Below are 8083 nucleotides of genomic sequence, written 5' to 3'. Positions count from 1 at the left end.
TCAGAGCCGCTCTCTAGTTGGTGATAGGATGGTTCAGTTTCCTGATAACAGCTGGAGTTGTCTGATACCATGTAAACACATTTTCACATTTGCATATTCACATGTTAAACATTGTTAAACTTGGAAACAGCCACCAATCACAAAAAGTAAACAAGAATGTAAAGTAATCCTGAATCCATAATCTAATCCTGAATCCTTACGGTGTACTCGCACGCTTCAATAAAATTGCATCTGGGACATAAGAAGTTAGGATCAAGACCCTTCTTCAGACTGATTGAAGACGGGGGAAGAAAGCTGGAAAAGAGAGATGGGGGTGGAAGAAAGCCTGGCAGTGGTAGCGGATATGTAAGAGGGGAGATGATTGGCAGATGGGTGGAGTGATTGACAAATGATAGATGTGAAATGAAGATAAAATGGTGTCAGATAAGGAAAAAAATGAAATGTAAAGCTGGAGAGAGGAATATGGATGGAAGGGGACAGAGGGGAATGGGTAAATGAGGGGAAATAAAAATAAAATTGGGGATATGGGTATGGAGGAGAGGAAAGGAGCTGGGAGATGATGGGAGAAAAATGTGTGCATACCACGGTGGAGGGTATTACTTGAAAATGGAGAATTCAATGTTCTTATCATTGAATTGTCAGGTACCCAAACGGAATATGAGGTGCTGTTCCTCTAGTTTGTGTGTGGCCTCACTCGGGCAATGGAAGAAGCCAAGGACAGAAAAGTCGGTAAGGGATTGGGACGTGGAATTAAAATGGTCAACAACCTGAAGATCTAGTAGGCCTTGGCGAACAGAGTGTGATTCCAGCATCTGACCAGTTGAGTTCCTTGTTGAGCTCTGTTGTTGGCATAACTTAACTCACGTACAGTGATTAAGATCCAAATACTTTTATTAGCATTACAGCATAGGTAACTTCATCTTAACACATAACTCAAGACTGAGGAAGAAAGGGAAGAGAGGCTGTCTGTTAAACTAGTGGGCGGAGCTACAAAATATGACTCATAACATGAGTGACACTGATCTACATCCTCCCTCTTAAAGAATTAAATGTCAGTACAAAACCATTTACTAAATAAGGCATGCATAGCACTTGATAATAAGCTGGAGGAAAATTGATAATATGCTGGAGAAGTCAAACATAGCCCGGGTACTTCAGGACTGGCTTGCAAACACAACCATCACGTGTGTGATATAAACCATCTCCGTTTTTCTCCATGGGGGACAGAGTCGGTGGCATGACTGGTGGCGGAGATTGAAACAGCATTCCCTGTGATGAAACAAAGGACTGGCACAGGCGGAGGGGGCATCGCCACTGGCAGCTGTTGTGCTGGTACAGGCGGACCGATGCCGCTGGATGTGGATGGAAGTACACTTGTATGGTCTGGATAATACGGAGGTGGAGCCGGCTCATTCACAGGCAGGATATGTTGTCTGTTACGCCTGTAGGTGCCGCCATCAGCACTGACCAGATATGAACGTGGCTCTGAGGCGGTTCCAGAAATTACACCAATACGGTCATGACCTTTGTCAGTTTGCAAACAAACCACCTGCCCCTTGGTTAATGGTGGCAGCAGCCTGCTTGTTTTGTCATACCACAGTTTTTGAATGTCATGCTTTTGTTGTAACCTGGACTGGACTTCCATGGTGGGACCACCTGTAGGATCAATGCCTGATCTGCCACAGGCACTGTGGCTCGGGTCTGCCTTGACAATAAACGTTGAGCAGGTGAACCCAAGATGGGGTCGAGGGAGATGTTGTGTAGGTTGAGCAGGTCCAGGTACACATCGGAATTAGCTCTGTGGGATCGTTCCATGAGCTGTTTGGCACTCTTGACAGCCCGTTCAGCTAGTCTATTTGACTGTGGATATTCAGGGTTGCTGGTGATGTGCCGAAAACCCCAGCTTGCAGCAAACTCCTTGAAGTGTTGACTGGTAAATTGACTGCCGTTATCAGATAGCAGTATGCAAGGGGCTCCGTGGTTTGCTGTTACACACTGCACAGGATACCACGCTCTCGAGGATGTATTCAGCCATACCAGGCCAGTAAAACATTTTTGTCTTTGTCTTTGTGGGTAAGCTGGCGCAGTGGGGCTGATATTTCACTGAAGCCCAGAATAAATTTACTCAGATAGTTAACCATGCCAAGGATTTTCTGCAGACCGAGCACGTCTGTGGGTGCTGGGAGCTCGTTGATAGCACTGGTTTTCACCGGATCCGTTTTTAGGCCGTCCTTAGTGAACACACGGCCTATGTATTTCACCTCACTTACCCTGAATTTACATTTTTTGAGGGTTTAGCTTGAGGTTGATGGCCAACCAGGACCTTTGTCAGATTAGCATCGTGTTCTTCGATAGTTCATCCAGCAACGAGGATGTCATCCACTACAATGGAGCATGGGCAACATGCAAACAATTGCTCCATAGCTCATTGAAATACTTCACTAGCAGAGCTTATGCCAAAAGGCATGCAAAGAAATCTGTATTGCCCGAAGGTAGTTAACTTAGAGGAGTTGCGTTCCAGCGAAATCTCCCAGAATGAACTCTTGGCACCTAGTACCATGAATACAGTTGTTTCAGCCAGCTGCGCTACAATCTCGTCCACAGTGCGAATGGGATAGTGAAGTCGTTTAATGGCTGTGTTTGAGTCCTTGGGATTGATACAAATCTGTATTTCGTCTTTATTCTTGTTTGTTGCCACAACCATGGTCGAGACCCAATCCGAGAGGTCAGCGACGGGGGAAATTACACCTAGAGACACCATTCTGTTGAGTTCACTTTGAACACGGTCCTGCATAGCATGGGGAATCCTGTGTGCTGGACGGACAACTGGAAGTACCTCAGGGTTAATGGTAATTGTGTACTTAACGGGCAACCTGCCCAGCTTGTCGTCAAACAAAGTTTTGTATTGTGTCAGGATTTGTTGAGTAAAGTCACAGGTTGTAGTCAGATGACAAACAGAAGGGCTGAAAGAGACAAGCCCCAGGTTGTGACAAGCGTTGACACCCAGCAGGGATGGCACATTCTCACGAACAACATAGAAACTCAGGTTGTGGACACGCAAGTTAAGACAGCAGCGTAAAGGGGCTGTCCCACTGCGGCGACCTAATTTGCGAGTTTAGACAAGTTTGCCCTCGACTCAAACTCGCAGCATGGTCGACACGTAGTCCTAGGGGGTCCAAGGAGGTCGCTGGAACTCTCCTTCATGCTCGAGGGAAGTTCCCAAATACTCGCGGCCTCAGTTTGGTCGCGGAAAAATTTTCAGCATGTTGAACATTTCTTCGCAAGTAAAATTGGGTCGGCATGGTTCCTTTTGACTCGTTTCTCTGTTACTATCATCCACACCAACAAAGTCAAGATAAAATTACAATTTAAAAAATATCTAAACCAGATTTATAAATCAAATCATGCCTCAGCGAATACTATTGCATAGTTCCTTGATGCATTTTTCCAAGTATTCTTACGCTCATGACTATGCAGTCAAATTCTGCGCTAATTCAATTTACATGTGTTTAGATGACAGCATTGTGGTAGGCCAGGTCTCCAACAATGAGATAGGGCACAGGAAGGAGGTGGAGAGTTTAGTTAGTAGCATTGTGTGAAGACAACAATCTCTCGATGCCAGTAAAATTAAGGAGCTGGTCATTGACTTCTTGAAGTAGTGTTGTGTACACGCCTTCTTCATCTGTATCAATGGCATTGAAGAGGAGATGATTAAGAGCTTCAGGTTCCCAGATGTAAATATTGCCAACAATTTGTCCTGGTGCAACGAGGTCATGAAAGCACAGCAACATTTCTACTTCCTTAGAAGGCTAAGAAAACTTGGCATCTCTCCAATGACTCTTGCCATAGAAAGCACCACATCTTGTTACGGCAACTGCCCTGACCAAGACTGCAAGAAATTGCAGAGAGGTGTGAATTCAACCCAGTCCATCACAAAAAACAGTCCTCCCCCAGCCCCACCCATTGACTTCATCTACATTTCACACTTTTTTGGGAAAGCAAGGAACATAATCAAGGATCATTCTCATCCCTGTCATTGTTTCTTCTCCCCTCTTCCATCAGGCAGAAGGTGCATAAGCTTGAAAGCACATGCCATCAGATTCAAGAACAACTCCCACCCCTGTTATCGGATTCTTGATTGGATTTTCAATTTGTTTAAGATGAATTCCCAATTTTCCAATCTAATTTGTTGCACTTGTTTTTCTATCTGCACTTTTTCTGTAGCTGTAACACTTATTTTCTGCACTTTGTTTATTTTTCTCTTTTGTACAACGTTGTAATTTGTCTGGGTAACAAGCAAAACAAAGTTTGTCACTATCTTGGTACACGTGACAATAATAAACCAATTCCAATACCAGTGCCAGTTACATCTCTTCTGTAACCTCTTCAATACAATTGCTGCTTTCTTGCTGACAACTACTGCACATTGTAATCAATCTTTGTCTAACGTAAATAATTTAAACATAATTTTCAGGATCTTATGTTTTATGTTTATTACAATAAAGAAAAGCATCCTCTATGCCTTTTAAACTACTTATTCTACTAAAGCAGGAGGTAGATTTTGTCTGACTGCAGCTGCTCCGTCATGGAAAGTGAATGGTATTAATAGCTGTATAATGATTATGTTCACATGTGCTTTTAGAACTAATTTCCATTTCCAAGTTGGAAGAACTCAAACTCTATGCAACGTCTTGTGCTATATTGGCACCGACTCCTCCATGTCTCTTAGTATTTCTGGTTGGCCTTCTAGTCCTGCAATCCAGTCCAGCTTTCATCTTTACTGCTAAGGGGAGGGGGCTTGTTAAGTTTCATAGCAGTAGTATCCTGGGAGGTCTCATGTTTTTATATTGTTCTAATATTGTTATAATACAGTTTACCAAATTACATAAATCCCTGAATGACCATGAGCTCTTGTTCCAGCCACATTTCATCTCCCCAGCGATATATCATCAGGCATATCACTAATCATTTTTATATATTACAGTCTATTCTGAACGTCGTGGAGTTGGTAGAGTACAAATGTGATGGGCGTCCCTTGACAGAAGTAGAAGGAATTACTTTCAGAATTGTATTCCATATAAACCTCCCAGTATCATTTACCCTATCCTCCTTTCATTCTTATTGTCTAGTTTCTTAAACATACTACCTTTCTCACAACTGCTATGTTGAGAAAGTGGGATAACAGAGAACGAGTTTCAATATGTGATCATAATCATAATTTATTAGCCAAGTATGTTTTGCAACATACGAGGAATTTGGTTTGCCATACAGTCATACAAGTCATCAGTGGATGGCGTAGACCCGTTGGGTCAAAGGATTTGCTTCCATGCTGTATCTCTAAACTAAATTGTTTTAATCTAATAATGTTAAAGATATTAAAAGGCATCTGTCTGTGTTTCTTGAGAAAAGAGCTGTAGTATTCACAGACCATGCTATATTATTAATTTTCTTTGGGTTCTATACAAAAAGATTAATAGTGTTTATACCCTTTTGAACCCTATTGGGTTCTACAGCTTTTTGGTTGCTTTCTTGAGCCAGCTTCTGGGAAATTTGCTTATTCCAGGACTCTCCGTAGAATTTGTCAAACCCCAATATTATACTATTTTTGGGAAGTCATAACTGCTGAGTTGTTGATTTAATTTGATTTGAACTGACAAAATCATTTTGTATTTTTATTGTTTAGGGGCAGGAAAGATTTTAAAAGTTGGTTGTGCATAATTGTGAAATTAGAATATGTTCATAAATGTGAACCTACTCTTGTAGCTCAGAATGTGAGCATATAGATTGAATATTGATTATCATAAATAAGAAAAGTAAGTACTTCTGAACAGAGATTGAAGTCCAAACCTTGGAATGAAAATTTGCAGTGTTTAGTTACTCTATGACGTGGGAACTAATATTTTTATTTTTTTTATTTTTATTTATTTATTAGAAGTAGACATATTATACAATGTAGTTACATATTATAGTAGAAAAAAAACTTTTCATATACATCAGTCATACATTATTAAAGTTTTCCATTATCAATTACTTCTGCTTCTAGTATTTTTATTTTTTATAGAAAGCGAGAAAAAGAGAGGGTAGAAAGTTACAAATAAAAAAGAAAGCAAAAAAAAACACAACAGAAAAACAAGGGAGGTGGAATGGGTTACCTGTGATACATCAATGGAGATAGGTTCGTAGGTTATAAAGTATAGAGTATAGTTTTTCATCTGTTCCTGAGTTCAAGTTTCAGCTGGGTGGGAACTAATATTTTAACATGCAATATGGCTTACTGTTAATTTAATGTTACACTATTTTTGTACAAAAAAGATGACAAAGTGCTGGGGTAACTTAGCGGGTCAGGTAAAGGGGCCGTCCCACTGCAACAACCTAATTGGCAAGTTTAGAAGAGTTTAGGAGAGTTTGAAAAAATGTCATGTTGAAGACCTCCTTCGACTATGTAGAAGACCTCCTTCGACCTCCTTCGACCTCGTTCGACTATGTTGAAGACCAGCTTCGACTAGCTTCGGGAAAATTGGACACCGAATAGTGGAGAGTGAAGACGACCACCTTCAACCTCCCTTCGACCTCCCTTCGACAATGTTGAAGACTATCTACAACTACCTTCGACTACCTTCGACTACCCTCGATTGCCTACGAATAACATGCCGACCTACTACGACCTACTTCGACTAAACCTACGAGTAAAAAAAGTATTGATTTTTTCCATGGCGACCTTGCTTTACTCGCAGGGATTTTTCAACATGTTGAAAAATATGCCGCGACCTAGCTGAGGCCTCGAGTAAGCGGTGACAACTCTCGAGCATGAAGGAGAGTTACAAAGACCTCCTAGAGCCTCGTGTCGACCATGCTGCGAGTATGAGTCGAGGGCAAACTCTTCGGAACTCGCGGATTAGGTTGCCGCAGTGGGACAGCCCCTTAACATCCATGAAGAACATTAATAGATGACGTTTTGTTTGGGTCCCTGCTTCAGTGATTGCGGGGGAAGCAAGCTGGAAAGAGAAGGAGCAGGACATGGCATGGCAGATAATAAGTAAACACAGGAGAGGGGGGCATTTGGTAGGCAGATGGTTGGACAAAAACCAGAGATGAGAAAACAGGCAAAAAGATTGAAGCAATTGTGAAGCCAGATGAAGGAATGTTGGTGGAGAGGGAATGGAGAATTAGGTGTGAGTCCCTATTCACGTTCTCCAGGGATGCTGCCTGGTCCACTGAGTTACTCCAGCATTTTGTGCTGTCTTTTTTTTGTAAACCAACATCTGCAGTTCTTTGTTTATGCTATTTTTGTATATGTTGATTGCTTTGTCATTCAGCATTGGAGCATTGATTTTGATGAATGCTTATGTATAAAATGTAAAATGGTTGATACTGAAAACATCCTTGACATATAAAGAACCCTTAATGAGATTTTAAATAACTACCATTTGAAACTAAATCTACAGGCTTTTGTTTTGATTACACCCTAGCCCGAGGAAAATTGGATGCTGCGCTGACACTCCATACATGGAACATCAATCGACTTGATACATTGCTGAATGGCAACATCCTGGCGTTGCAAGAAGAAGACTTGGTAGTTAAAATGGATAAAGCTTGAAAATGAACATCAGGATCATACTACCATGCTAACCCCAAGGCACGTGTTTGACCTAGCACAGGACCCACATAGTGGCCAAGTTCCTGTCATGTGCTCAGAACAAGACCTTGGTAATGCAGCCAATAAAAAAAGGTTGGTAGGCATTCACAATGAAATGATTATGGCATTTGCAGTCCCACCTGAAATCCTGTAATATTTGTCAACAGGGAAACTCAACCTCAGCCACATGTGACTCTGCAGTAAACCTGGAATTGAGGTGTCAGTTTGAACGTTCCATTGGAGGTTCTGTGCTCTGTTATGCAGTCTCGGAATGTTCAGCATGGTATTGGGTGTAGGGGGCTGACATGGATAGAATATTGGTTGGCAGACAGGAAACAAAGAGTAGGTATTAATGGGTCCCTTTAAGAATGGCAGGCAGTGACTAGTGGGGTACTGCAAGGCTCGGTGCTGGGTCCGCAGCGATTTACAATATATCTCAATGAGTTA

This window comes from Amblyraja radiata, chromosome 17 (assembly GCF_010909765.2).
Source record: "Amblyraja radiata isolate CabotCenter1 chromosome 17, sAmbRad1.1.pri, whole genome shotgun sequence".
Taxonomy (NCBI): domain Eukaryota; kingdom Metazoa; phylum Chordata; class Chondrichthyes; order Rajiformes; family Rajidae; genus Amblyraja; species Amblyraja radiata.
Note: the sequence above shows the minus strand (reverse complement) of the source record.